This window comes from Cyprinus carpio, chromosome A23, assembly GCF_018340385.1.
Source record: "Cyprinus carpio isolate SPL01 chromosome A23, ASM1834038v1, whole genome shotgun sequence".
NCBI classification, from domain to species: Eukaryota; Metazoa; Chordata; class Actinopteri; order Cypriniformes; family Cyprinidae; genus Cyprinus; species Cyprinus carpio.
Genome location: NC_056594.1, coordinates 12941620 through 12956042, shown reverse-complemented (window position 1 = coordinate 12956042; position 14423 = coordinate 12941620). Strand labels below are relative to the sequence as shown.

The 14423-nt window shown below is 36.7% G+C and overlaps 1 pseudogene; it reads left to right on the top strand.

Moving 5' to 3' along the window:
* LOC109071630 overlaps positions 1-14423 on the top strand; it is a 104794-nt pseudogene that overhangs the window by 60839 nt on the left and 29532 nt on the right.

Sequence of the window (14423 nt, the reverse complement as noted above, 5' to 3'; positions counted from 1 at the left end):
TATTTTTCCTGTTTCAGACCAGCACACCTGTCCCGCAGACCGCTTTAAGTGCCAGAATAACCGCTGTATCCCCCTGCGCTGGCTTTGTGATGGAGACAACGACTGTGGGAATGATGAAGACGAATCTAACAGCACTTGCTTGGGTATTGTAAACTCATCAATTGCATGTTAATATGACTATTAAGCAATTTTTCAGATAATTGTCCAAGTACATTGTGGTGTACACCAGCCTTTATGCGCTTTGTTAATTGATGAGGTTTTATGTTCTCTCCCAGCCCGCACGTGTCCTTCTAATCAGTACCCATGCGCCAGTGGCCGTTGTATTCCTGTCTCCTGGACATGTGACTTGGATGATGATTGTGGCGATCGCTCAGATGAACCACCGTCTTGTGGTACCTAAATTTGAGCCTCTTTTCCTTTTGTCATCACGCCATGCTGACACTTCAAGAATGTTAACTCTTTTTCCTATCTTCTCCTCTCTCTTGTCTCTCTCTCTCACCAGCATATCCCACCTGTTTCCCACTCACTCAGTTCACCTGTGCCAATGGACGCTGCATAAATGTCAACTGGCGCTGCGATAATGGTGAGTGTCTAATGCTGTCTACAAAAGTGTGTTTGTCACATCCTGACTTACAATGTTCAGTAACCGCCTGTGATTGTGTGTGTCCTCAGATAATGACTGCGGGGATAACAGTGATGAAGCCGGCTGCAGTCACTCCTGCTCCAGTGTGCAGTTTAAATGCAACAGCGGCCGCTGTATTCCAGAGTACTGGACCTGTGATGGAGACAACGACTGTGGAGATCACAGTGATGAGACTCATGCCAACTGTACCAATCAGGGTGAGTTTGGAAAAGTATCATTTTTAATAATAGAAAAGAGTTCTCATTCCAAACAGTTTTCTGAAGTTTTTGGGCAGTATGACTGCAGTCACAAACCAACCATCCAAACCATCTACTGAATTCTTACTAGTTAAGTATTTTTTGGTTGGTTTGTTTGTTTGTTTATGATTATTTTGTTTTTATTAATTTATTTTACGTATTTATTTTGTTAATTTTATTTGAAAGTATTTAAAATGTTAAAATTGTCTTAAAATTACATTAAATATCAGAAATTAAAAAATATTTTAAATACAATAAATTACTAATTGAATTAGTAACAAAATTAACAAATATCAAAATAAATAAAACAAACAAAGCAAGTTTATTTTCTAACAATAAATGTGATTTTCATTGTTAGAAAATAAAATTTGTTTTGGTATTTGTTTTTATTTTTTGTTATTAATTTTATATTTATTAGTTTATGTGTTTATTTTCATTGTTTATTTATTTTATTTTATTTTACAATTTTTTAAAATGTATTTTTCTTGTTTTATAATTTGTAGAAAATAACTAAATTGTGGGATTGCAATTTTTTGATGTCCAAATTGTGATAACACGTGAACCCTTTATATAATGTATTTAGTTTGACCTCATGAGGTTGATGATCAGTATTTTCTCAAGATGAAGCAAAATATATATATATATATATATATATATATATATATATATATATATATATATATATATATATGAATGAAGTGTCCCTAGATTTTGAGCAAAACCACAATGACTAATGCAACTGAACCCTTTATTAACTGGAGTAAATCATGATTTCACAAACTGGGCTGTCATCTTTTTCTTCTTTTTGTGGTCTGTGGTGAAACACGTAAACCACAAAGTCTTGAAGAATGTCTGTGAGGAGTGCAGGGAGTGAGAGTCCCTGTGGAGAGCAGTGTTAATGACTGGTCTGGGAGCTGCTGTCTAGAGGGATTGCACAAGCACTCATGTGCTGGGACGCTTGATGCATGAGCCGCTGGAGTATACACACACGCATGCATTTTTGTACATCTCTCTCTGCTCATCTCTCCCTCTCCACATGTCCTGTTCATGTGGCTTCATAGCTGTTTCAGAGTCTGGGCTCTTCTCTTCTCTTCTCTTCTCTTCTCTTCTCTTCTCTTCTCTTCTCTTCTCTCTTCTCCTCTCTCTCTTTCTTCTTCTCTTCTCTTCTCTTCTCTTCTCTTCTCTTCTCTTCTCTTCTCTTCTCTTCTCTTCTCTTCTCTTCTCTTCTCTAATGGCATACTGGTGCTTAATAGACTCACAGAATCAATGCAGCAGAACCAAGCCAGAGGCTTAATGAGAGTGCTGGGCCTTATGGGAGCCTGGCAGTGTTTTTGTGCCTGTGTAAAGATGAAGAACTGAACGAGGTCATGCTAACATAAATTGTGAAGGAGAGAAGTTTCATAAAGTCATTGAGTATGAGTTTGGAGTAGGGATGTTCAAAGTAAGTCAATTTAAAAGTTAAGTTAATATTTATATTAACATTTAAAAAAATAGAGGACTGCAGCATATTAATTTGCTATTACAATTCTTTCTTTTATGCATTTATTACAAAATTGCTCTATTTAACTGTTTTTGTATATTTGAGTACTTTTATACGTCTTATTTTTACATTTTGAAATAAGAAATATTTGAAGGGTACAAGCCAATTTATTTAAATTTGTCGATATTTATATTAACATTAAAAAAATGTGTTGAGCAGTATATTAATTTTTGCTACATTATTTACAGAAAATATAGTAATTTATTCATGAGAGCGAGAAAGAGAAACAGTGAATTAATGCAGTTCGAGCAGTATGATGTCATTCAGGTCAGTTCACCCCAGCAGTTCCCTGTTCTAGGACACACTTCCAAAGCTCGGCATATGACGCATGCACACGGCACACAGTCTGAGTGCAAACACCAATGAGTCTGAGACAAGTCCGAGATGATAGAAAGATGTCTCGAGTCCGAGACCAGACTCGAGTACTACAGCCCTAGCTCATTGTGGTTGTGCCTCACACTGGTCACAATCTCCATCCCTGGGAACTGATTTTTGATATCAGGAAGCCAAGCTCTCATTAACATCAAGTAATAAGATATGTGTCCGTGCCTCTGTATGAGTGTTCACATGGCTGCATTTTAATTGCGTGTCCCATTTCTGTCTTCGTCTGCAGCCACGCGGCCTCCTGGCGGTTGCCACACGGATGAATTCCAGTGCCGAACGGACGGCTTGTGTATTCCAATGCGATGGCGCTGCGACGGAGACACAGACTGCATGGACCTGAGCGACGAGAAGAATTGCGAGGGCGTCACACATATGTGCAACCCTGCCGTCAAGTTTGCATGCAAAGACTCGGGTTAGTGCACACTTGGCTATCCTGAATGTTCTCACTCTGGTTTCAGGCAACCATGATAAATCAATGTCATGATAAATCAAAATATCACTACTTAAAGGCCCAGAATGAAAAGTTTTGTCACTTTTAGTCTTATGTTGGCTTTAATTGCATCTATATGCTAGTGTACTCTTAAAAAAAATAGCAGATTACACATTTAAAATTGATGGTCTTCTAAAAATATTGATGCATCTTGCATATACCCATTTCTGTTTAGTAAAATAATTCTGCCCATCATCTTTTGTTATACAATATTATACACCTGATGTATAATATTGCTGTGCTGAAAATATATATATATTTTTTTGTTAAATTAAAAATGGTCTTAATTCTTTTTTGTTTCTTTGTGTGTGTTTTAGCTCGCTGTATCAGTAAGGCCTGGGTGTGTGACAGAGACAGTGATTGTGAGGATAACTCAGATGAAGAAAACTGTGAGGCTCTTGAGTGCAAGCTCTCTCACCATGTTTGTGCCAGCAACGACTCCATCTGCCTACCTCCTGAGAAACTGTGTGACGGCAAGGATGACTGCCCCGATGGCTCGGACGAGAAACTTTGCAGTAATGCAAACACACACTTAAAAACAAATACACTCAAATTAAAAGAATATCTCATGCAAATGCTGTCATGTTTTAGCCACAGCCATATCACCCTGTAGACCCTGTAAAAAGTACCATCCTTCGGATGAGACGTTAAATCGAGGTCCTGACTCTCTGTGGTCACTAAAAATCCCATGCCACTTCTTGTAAAGAGTAGTGGTGTGTCCCCGGTGTTCTGGCCATATTCCCTCCACTGGCCTTTGTCAATCATGGGCTCCTCACAATCCCCATCTACTGAATTGGCTCTATCTCTCTCTCTCTCCTCTCCACCTGTAGCTGGTGTGTGGTGAGCGTGACAGTCAGTAGATCAAGTAAAGATTTTTATTAAAGATATTTTTTGTGTTCCATGGATGAATACTTTGATGGTGAGTGAATAATGACAGAATTTTCATTATTGCGTGAACTATTCTTTTAAATCTTTCACGCTTGCACAGAGCATGCCAACTCAACTTGTGTTTCCCATTAGCATGACACAAATTTCAGGCTTGAATTCAAATGAAATAAGCACATTCTTTCCAACACATTCTTTTTTATATTTTTATTTTTGATAGACTTGCAGCAAGTAACTCACAAACACCCTTTCAATCCCATGCTTCTTTCTTATCTGTTTTCATTCTAGATCTTTGCACGGTGGATAATGGAGGCTGCAGCCACAACTGTACCATCGCTCCTGGTGAGGGCATCCTGTGCTCCTGCCCAGCTGGCATGGAGCTGGGTACCGACAACAAGACCTGCCAGATTCAGAGCTTCTGTGCCAAGCATCTCAAGTGCAGCCAGCGCTGCATGCAGGAGAAGGCCACTGTTAAGTGCGCCTGCTATGAAGGCTGGGCACTCGGGCCAGACGGCGAGAGCTGCAAGAGCACTGGTGAGGGAAAGATGGGGTGGAGGACAGGGCGAATAAAGATACCTAGAATATTTTCATTTTACTTGACCTCTTGATGAAATGTACAGTACACTGTTGTATATTAAAAACAGTGGCACTATGAAATAAACTGGCATTAAGAAGGCACAGTACAGTCATTTTTATATCTATTTCAAAGAGTTCACTAGAACAGATGCGTTTACTCGCCGATAATAATAATCCATAATTATTCAGTGAAGAACACAAATAACTAGTTTAAAGTCAGATGAAACAGCGCTGACAAACAGCAGAAACTGTGAGCAACAATACAGTCAGAAAGCTTTTCAGTCTACAAATCTCCATCATTTACTGTGTAAATCTATCCACCATGGTAATGTGGTAGAAATGTGGAATATTCATATCAAATGTTATTATATTATTAATGTAGACAGTAATGGAATATTCATTACAATGTTTTTTTGAAATTAAGCTAAGCTTTTGTGCATTTATACTAAATGTAGTCTCTTTAGACTACTGTTTTTCATACAAATACCTAGAAACCATATAGTTACATGTGTTTTTCCATGGAATCGAGGTGCTATATGTGTGGTTTTAACTGTGATGTAATCATGATGTAAATGTATGCTACTTTGGAAGAGAAGTGGTTCATTTAAAAAAAAGAAAAAAGAATACAGTCAGAATAAATAACTTTCACCATGTTTTTACAGGTGTTACTGTTTTTGATAATGAACATAAATTTACATCTGCATCCTAACTCAAGCTGCTACTACTGTCAACTCAATCTTCTCAGATTTTTAATCTCAGAGAGTCTTTTCTGGTTAAATAAAGGTTATTATTCTGTCAAATGTGCATTTCTAAGAGAGAAAAAAAAATAATCTTATTAATATTGCAGCCTGCACTGCAAACTGTGCTGAAGATAAGGTCATCAAAGTCAGGCAACACAATATCACTCATTAGAACACACAGAAATTTATTTTCTATTAAGATATTTATTTTATGGAAAAATGACTGAAAAAGTGTAAAGAATTCAAAAACATGAAGTGTTTGTCAAGCTCTGACCATAAAGGGAAGTTTAAAACCACAATTAATGGTCTGGTTTCTATAACTTTTACTTGGGAGCAAAAATCTTCCCTTTTAAATTTGAAAGAAATAAAGATTTGAAATTTATCAGAATAACTATCAATATTGACTGAGATGAAAATTTTCTGTTATAATTTTTTTTGGCCATATTGGCCAGCCCATTTTATATTATATTATATTTTCATATAGTGGCTTTCTGGACTTTATGAAGTAAAACCAATAAAGGATTAGCAGTGTGATGTCCTAATGTGCCATGTCCATGTTTTTTTAGATCCATTCAAGCCCTTCATCATTTTCTCCAACCGGCATGAGATCCGTCGGATTGACTTGTACAAGGGCGAATTCAGCGTGCTGGTGCCTGGCCTGCGTAACACCATTGCCCTGGATTTCCACCTCAACCAGAGCTCCCTCTACTGGACTGATGTGGTAGAAGACAAGATCTATCGGGGAAAGCTGTCGGAAAACGGAGGTAAATGAATGTCTTAGTCCTGTGGGAGTGGATGTTTTCTAACTCATATGATTAGTTGTGAAGAATTTACTATTTATTCTTGGTTAAATACAGCTCACACTTGCATGCTGTTTATTACAAGAAAAAACATTATAAGAGGCTTGCCATGCTATCGACAGAGCTTGAACTCTGTTTAACCTAGAATATTTGAAGGACATGCCAGTTGTGTGTGTGTGTGTGTGTGTGTGTGTGTGTGTGTGTGTGTGTGTGTGTGTTTGTGTTAGGGTTATAATCACAAACATTATTTTTAGTTGGAGAACTTTATTAGTTAAGTTAATAATGGCTCTGGGAGCTTCAATCACATTCTCTTGTTTTAAAGACTTGTTTAAAGTTCTGAGTTGACTTTGTTGTCTAACTGTGTTTTCCCACATTGTTCTGTTCTTTTCAGCATACCAAGTTAGTCCATAATTATTACAACTATTTTCGGTTCACAAAACCACAGCGTGCGTCTAAGTGAGTCTGTGTGTGATCGTAGCACAGGAATTTGCAGACCTCTGTCTTTACCAATTTGACTCATTCCTAGTTTGCGTGACAGCAGCCAGAGTAAAAGTACGGTGTAGGAAGCACCATGTTGCTTTGAAACATGTGCACACACCTCCCTCCTTCTCTGAACAGCTCTTTTCAGAGATGCGATATACTGTCCAAGTTTTGAATCCCTGCTGTCGTCTTTGACAGAGTGAAAATATGACTGATGTTGCTGCCAAGACTGAAATAAAGTAACGAAGTGTTGTTTCTCAACCTCCATCTGAGAGACTGCGCTGTCTCCGGACCAACAGAGAGCCATTCTGGACTTTAATTACTGCACTGTATGAGAGTCTCTCTCACAGATCAGAGAGCAGCTTGCCTTGATTAGGAATGATTTTTTTCTCAGAGTGGGGGAATATTTATTGCAGCATATATGGTTTTCAGCTTGGAAGCCATCAAATTATTTCTTAGCCAATATATACAGTCTGAGACCATTGGTAAAAATGCTTCCACTTGCATATACAAATTTTCATTATAAAAGGTATTATATGTATGACAATTTAATGAAAAGTTGAACTGAGAATTTTATACGAATTTCAGATTGTTTTAGAATTTGGATTGTCCTCCTTTTGCAGCACTTGAGCTGTATGAACTCCACAAATTCGAAGGAAGCAAGAACATCTGACCATCTGTACAAAAAGTCACATGATCAGTGTCACTAATTTTCTTATTTGATAAGTGACCTAGAAATGCAGAGCCTTAAATATTTCTTAAGGGGTGCACAGCATATCAGCACTGTATTGATTGCTGGCCAATATTAGAGATCTTTTTATTTATTGGTATCAGTTGATATTCAAAATATATTTGTGCCTTTTTATTTCTGTTTATTTTTACATTTAAATTACCTTTAAATCATCCAAAGGTCGCGCAAAGTTAATCTTTAAAAACACTAATAATTTAATAATTAATTACAAAATACATACTTTAATAATTTAGCAAATCTCAAAATAAATGCCAATATTGATACTTACATTATAGAGTTGTGATGCCTAAAATAATTTGTAGTGTTATTATTATTATTATTATTTTTTTTTTAGCGTTTTATATTTGAATGTAATTAGAAAAAAAAGTATAGCTGTTATTACATGTTATTAAAATGTTTATGACTTATCAGTTTGGGCCAGAATTATAATATTGGATCCATAATTTCTTTGGTACATTTTTCAACCTCCTAAAGCTTTTATTTCTAGGTTTAACTTGGATTCCTATGAACTCTCCTTGTCTTGGTGTTTCAGCTCTCACCAGTTTTGAGGTGGTGATTCAGTATGGTTTGGCCACTCCAGAGGGTCTAGCTGTGGACTGGATCGCAGGAAACATCTACTGGGTGGAAAGTAACCTGGATCAGATCGAGGTGGCCAAGCTGGATGGTACAATGCGTACAACGCTACTAGCTGGAGAGGTGGAGCATCCCCGTGCCATTGCGCTTGACCCAAGAGATGGGTAAAACATGTTATACTTGGACAGTTCTGTTATTTTTCAGTGATATTAATGATATTAACTTAATTAAGTTATTACAAGCAATGTCTCCCCACCCTCCAGTATTCTGTTCTGGACAGACTGGGATGCCAGCTCCCCCAGGATAGAGGCTGCATCTATGAGTGGAGAGGGCCGTCGCACCATCCACAAAGAGACTGGGAATGGTGGCTGGCCCAACGGTCTCACTGTGGACTACCTAGAGCGCCGTATCCTGTGGATTGATGCCAGGTATTAGCACTAAAGGTGAAGTTAAAAGTGTACACAGTAAGTAACCTTGATCTTCTAAAAGTACAAATATGTCTTTAGATCCGATGCCATCTATTCTGCGGCTTATGACGGTTCCGGCCTGATCGAGGTGCTTCGGGGTCATGAACACCTCTCGCATCCCTTTGCCGTCACCATGTATGGAGGAGAGGTCTACTGGACAGACTGGCGGACCAACACTCTGGCTAAAGCCAATAAATGGACGGGGCATAATGTGACGGTAGTCCAGAGAACAAACACTCAGCCGTTTGATCTTCAAGTGTTTCATCCTTCTAGACAACCTCAGGGTGAGAACCAGCATGAGCTGAAGTAATATGTCAGGAACATTTTCATTACTTGTGTATATTCGTGTTGCATTTTTAAGCTGTGAAAACCAGTGTTGACGTTGTTACCTAAATCTATTAAAAATCATTTTCTTGAAATAAAGCTGAAATAGAATATAAATACTAAATGAAATACTTGAAACTTAAACTTATGCTAATATCAGAAATTCTCTAAAACTGAATTAAAAAGAAATTAAAACAAAATATATTAGAAATATCTAAATATAAAAGCTTCTAAAATATTAATAAATACTGTAATGCTATATAAAAATACGAAAATAAAATAATTAACATTGGTGAACATTTTCTTCCTCCTTTGCAGCTCCCAACCCGTGTGCGGCGAATGACGGGAAGGGGCCGTGCTCTCACCTGTGCCTCATCAACTACAACCAGACCTTCTCCTGTGCCTGTCCACACCTCATGAAACTCAAGCCAGACAATCACACCTGCTACGGTAGGCTCCTCCTCCCTCAGCCCTCAGATCCAATCAAATTTCAAGCTTTAGTTGTTAGCAAGTTCTGAATGGAATACCATTTTATTTGTTACTGAATACTGCACAATATATTACATTTCCCAAGACCTTGGCATAGCAAACAATATACGCTACTGTTTGAGCAACAGGAACAATATAAATAGGTTGTACTAAAAAACAGTTACATTATTCCACAAAATACTGTCACATGACCTCCATATGTGTTTTATTTATCAAATGTATTAACAATGGCTGTTTGATTAATATTGCTGCTGATATTATTTTTATTTTAATTCACCATAGTGGAAATCAGAGGTCAAGCACATTGCATTGTGAGATACAGTATTCCATGCAGTAATCTCTTTTGTTCTGCATGTTTTATGGAATGTATTAGATCACCCAGGTATTCCACATACAAGCGTACTGCAGTAATATTAAATTATTTGCAACATAGCCTAAAGCTGGAGTTGCAGTTTAAGTGAGTAGTAAGCAAAATCGCAAAGCCACAGACCTTTGAAGAGCATTAGCAAGAATTAGCTTCTAATGCATACATGTGGTTGTACAATTAGAAAATCCACAGAAAAAAAATAACCAATATTTTGGTTGACAGTTTTTCAGTTTACTATTATTTAAATGCAGCAATTCTTATCTCATACAATTCAGTACAGAAAGTATATGAATTACGGCACAGCATGAGGCATTTTCTTTTAGATTCCTTTTGCGTTGGCGGTAGATCCTCAGTGTTAGATTTTTTAGGTCGGGCTGAATGTAAGTAGTCTTGTGTGGGCTGTAAATCTCATTTAACCGCCAAGAAAACAACAGTGCACCCTGCCGCCCAGATGCACGATCAGCGTTTAGTATTCAGCAGCACAGCCTCCATTATGGCTGTATGGAGAGCAGAGTGATTGGAGTACAGGACCTGTAGGTTCTGTGATGAATTAACACTGACATCAGATAGTGGCAAACACAGGAGTAAGAGCCGCTCTTCTGTTCAGGCTAATCGATATGGAGACTGTAGACTTTTCTACTACTGTTTGTTCTTTACTGTATATTGTATTTATATATATAAAAATTTTATTACTGAATCTTAACAATATCATCTATCTCTTCTATATATATATATATATATATATATATATATATATATATATATATATATATATATATATGCTTTATTTAACATGCATTTACATGCATGCACATCACATGCATTTACTTTTTTTACATGCATATATATCTAGTGACGTTGTCTGTTTTTCTTGTCCAGAGTACCGTCAGTTCCTGCTGTACGCTCGTCAGATTGAAATCAGAGGGGTGGACATTGATAATCCCTATTACAACTACATCATCTCTTTCACTGTGCCTGACATTGACAATGTTACAGTGGTGGATTATGATGCTCTGGAGAACCGCATCTACTGGTCTGATGTCCGCACTCAGATGATCAAAAGAGCCTTCATCAATGGGACTGGTGTGGAGACTGTGGTATCAGCTGGTGAGATAATAGTTTGAGCATCTAACGTATAGACTCAAAGTATACACGGGCCCCAAAACGTAAATGATCACTTAAAAATTAACTTCATTGCTTTAGATAGAAACTGACAGCCTTCTTCAATCTTTTTAAATTTTTTTCCCAATTACTTTTAGCCATCTGATCTTCTGGTCATTTTTAGTGGATGAATGAAGTCAGTTTCCAGTTAACCTGGTCATGGTCCATTACGCTTGATGATCAGAAAAAAAAAAAACTTTTTGGCTTAATTTTAAACAAAGTATCCGTTTCATCTTTTAAAACCCAATTAAAAATATAACTACTGAACTTTTTTGTGAAGTATAATACTGCTATTCAAAAAAAAATTTAAAAGTAATTTTTATTCAGCAAGGATGCATTAAATTGATCAAAAGTGACAGTAAATAAATGCATAACTTTACCCAATATTTCAGTTTCAAGTAAATGCCATTCTTTTTAACTTTCTATTTATCAAAAAATCCTGAAAAATGGGAACTGGAGTAATGGCTGGTGTAAATTCATCATTGCCATCACGGGAATAAATTACATTTTAAAATATATTCAAATAGAAAACAGTTGTTTTAAATTGTAGTATATCACACTATTACTCTTTTACTGTATTTTTGATCTAGTAAATGCACTTGGTCTTGGTGAGCGAAAGAATCATCTTTCAAAAATATTCTTGCCGACACCAGACTTATAAAACATAGCTTTCTTTAAAGTAAATGCCACATTTTGTTTGTCCACATACTTTTTGGGGCAAAGAAAGCAAGACAAATACACATTTATTTTTGCTATATTGCTCTCTTTTTTTAGCCTGTGTGATCAGTTTACAATTCTAATCATGATACAAAATGTTTTTTTTTTTTTTTTTTGCTAGACCTCCCGAATGCTCAGGGTCTAGCTGTAGACTGGGTCTCCAGAAACCTCTTCTGGACCAGCTATGATACGAATAAGAAGCAGATCAATGTTGCACGACTAGACGGGTCTTTCAAGAATGCTGTAATCCATGGACTGGACAAGCCTCACAGTTTGGTGCTACATCCTATTCTGGGGTTAGTACAAGTACTCACACATGCACTGTTGCTAGTTCAGGCTTAGCATTAGTGCCTTTCTGTCATTTTAGTCTCTTTAGCCTCTTTCGCTCTCAGCATGTTTGGTAAGGCCACATTTGGAGAGGACCAGATGCCGTGCCAGTATGTTTCTGGCAAAGATTGTAAAGGGTGTAGAAGAGAAATGTAGATGTTACTCATTAGTGTGGCTATAGGTTGGACAATATGGCTGCCCTTATGTTGCACTTCTCAGCCAGTTGCTGTGTGGCCAATGTGAACCAGATGTGTTTGTTGTAGTGCCAGTGTGCTAGTTTCTAGACATGTCAGTTTCTAGTAAAAAATAGCAAGCTTGTGCATGCAGACAATATAAGTCATTCAGCTGGTTTTTAATTTGTTCAGTATGGTTTTTATTCATCTGTTTTTTTTTTTGAATTAGTTTTTTTTTCTTTTTTTAATGTTTTTTTTAAATTAGTTTTTGTTTATTGTGTTATTGGTGTGTTTTCCTGGCTTTATTTCAGTTGACTGAGATATGAAGACACTTTCCTGGCATCAGTATTGGTAACTAAAACTAGTAAAATCACTTTTTTGTAATGAAATAAAGATGAAATAAAAATATTAATATCTGGTTTTAAACTTAAATGATACTCAGAAACTGAAATAAATATTTAAGTACTAATTTACTAAAGCTAAAGCGGAAATAAATTTTGCTATAAAAAAAATTAATAAACTCAAACAAATTATTAAAACTTAATTTAAAATTTAAATGAAAATTGACAATATAAAAATTAAAGCTATGAAAATTTATTAAAAGTTGAAATGTAACTTAATAATAAATTAAAGCTATATAGAAAATATATAAAAAAATAATAAGGATGACAAAAGCACATAAAATTATATATATAAAAATGAAAACGGAAATTATATAAATAAAAGCTAATAAAAAATACTAATAAATACTAAAATCAGTGTTTCCCCACACAGATTTTGTGGACTGTGGTGGGGGACCTCCGTCCCTCTACATGGGCCAGGGGCATGCACCCCCTACGGAAGAAAATTTTGCTCATTTTAAAGTTAAATGCCTAAATCTGTGGCATTTTGAGAGCAAAATTAAGTGACTAGATCTATGAAAGAATTTTGTGGTTATGTAAACAATTTTGTGCTCTAGTAGTAATTTAATTCTTGGTTGCCTAGATATGAATGGTGATAGTAGAGCACAAAAGTCACATACACAACACACGGTACATGCATAAATGGTCAAAACATGAAGGCCATACATCTGAGCCAACAAAAAAAGCAGCAAAACTGGTTAACTTTGTTGAATTGATTTATTTTTAAAATATTTAGTGGAAGCCTTTTTTTATATGCATTTTTTTATATATAAAGTGTTTTTATTGATTGGCCTACTGGCACACTTGGCACCCTGATTCTGAACATCTAATTTTCCTGGGAGAAAAATAGTTCCAATGCCTGTTTGTACTCGAGTTCACCTGGGCTTGGCCTATTGATGGAGACGCACATACTTCATTAGCTATTGTTATCTGTTTGCTGTCATACACTGTTAATGATAAAATCATGTACTACAGTCAATATTGTAACATTAGTTAAAGTTACGTACCTCAAATGATGTGTTTTCAAAATGCCCAGATGTAACAAAATGTCTTGATGCAGCCAAGTCTGTGGTTCCGGTTTGCGGCCGCGCCTGTGTATATGTGTCAAAAGCATGGGAGCTGAAGCGGGTTTGGGGGCGGGGGTCTTACTGACTGTGAGTGACAGATGATTTGTCGAATCAATGGTGCAAAACACAGCATTAGAGGTCTTTGTTATTATGCGAAGTGTACAAACATTTTCGGTTCATTTTGAAACTATGGCGGGACAAATTAGACTGTGGCGGGCCGCATAATAGTTTATAAATAATACTAAAACAACACTGTTGCAAATAATTTGCAGAAATTTGGTTGATATTATTATTTTTTTTTGCAAATTGCTTACAGAAAGCTTTACTGGCTTGATGGGGACAACATCAGTATGGCCAACATGGACGGCACCAACCACACATTACTGTTCACCAATCAGAAAGGCCCAGTGGGTAAGTGACTTTTTTTGTGTAACTTGTTTGCCTAAAGCTACAAGAAGGCCTGTTCGAGATTGTTTTATACGTTGACTTCTTCCCATGGCAGGCCTGTCCATAGACTATTACATGGAGCAGTTGTACTGGATCAGCTCAGGGAACAGCACTATTAACCGCTGTAAGCTGGATGGTTCTGGACTGGAGATCATTGAGGGTGTGAAAGGAAAACTCACCAAAGCTACAGCCCTCGCCATCATGGGTGAGAGAGCAAAATCAGCCTGTTTCCAATGCAACAAAATCTAAAACTTTCTAATGCAACTCACTGAACTGAAGTTTTTCTAACTTAATTGTGACTTGAGAAGTGTTTCTGTTAAATATGAACCATGTGAGTCAACAGCTCTTCACCTAACCTGACAGTGCTTTCCGAAAACCACAATTG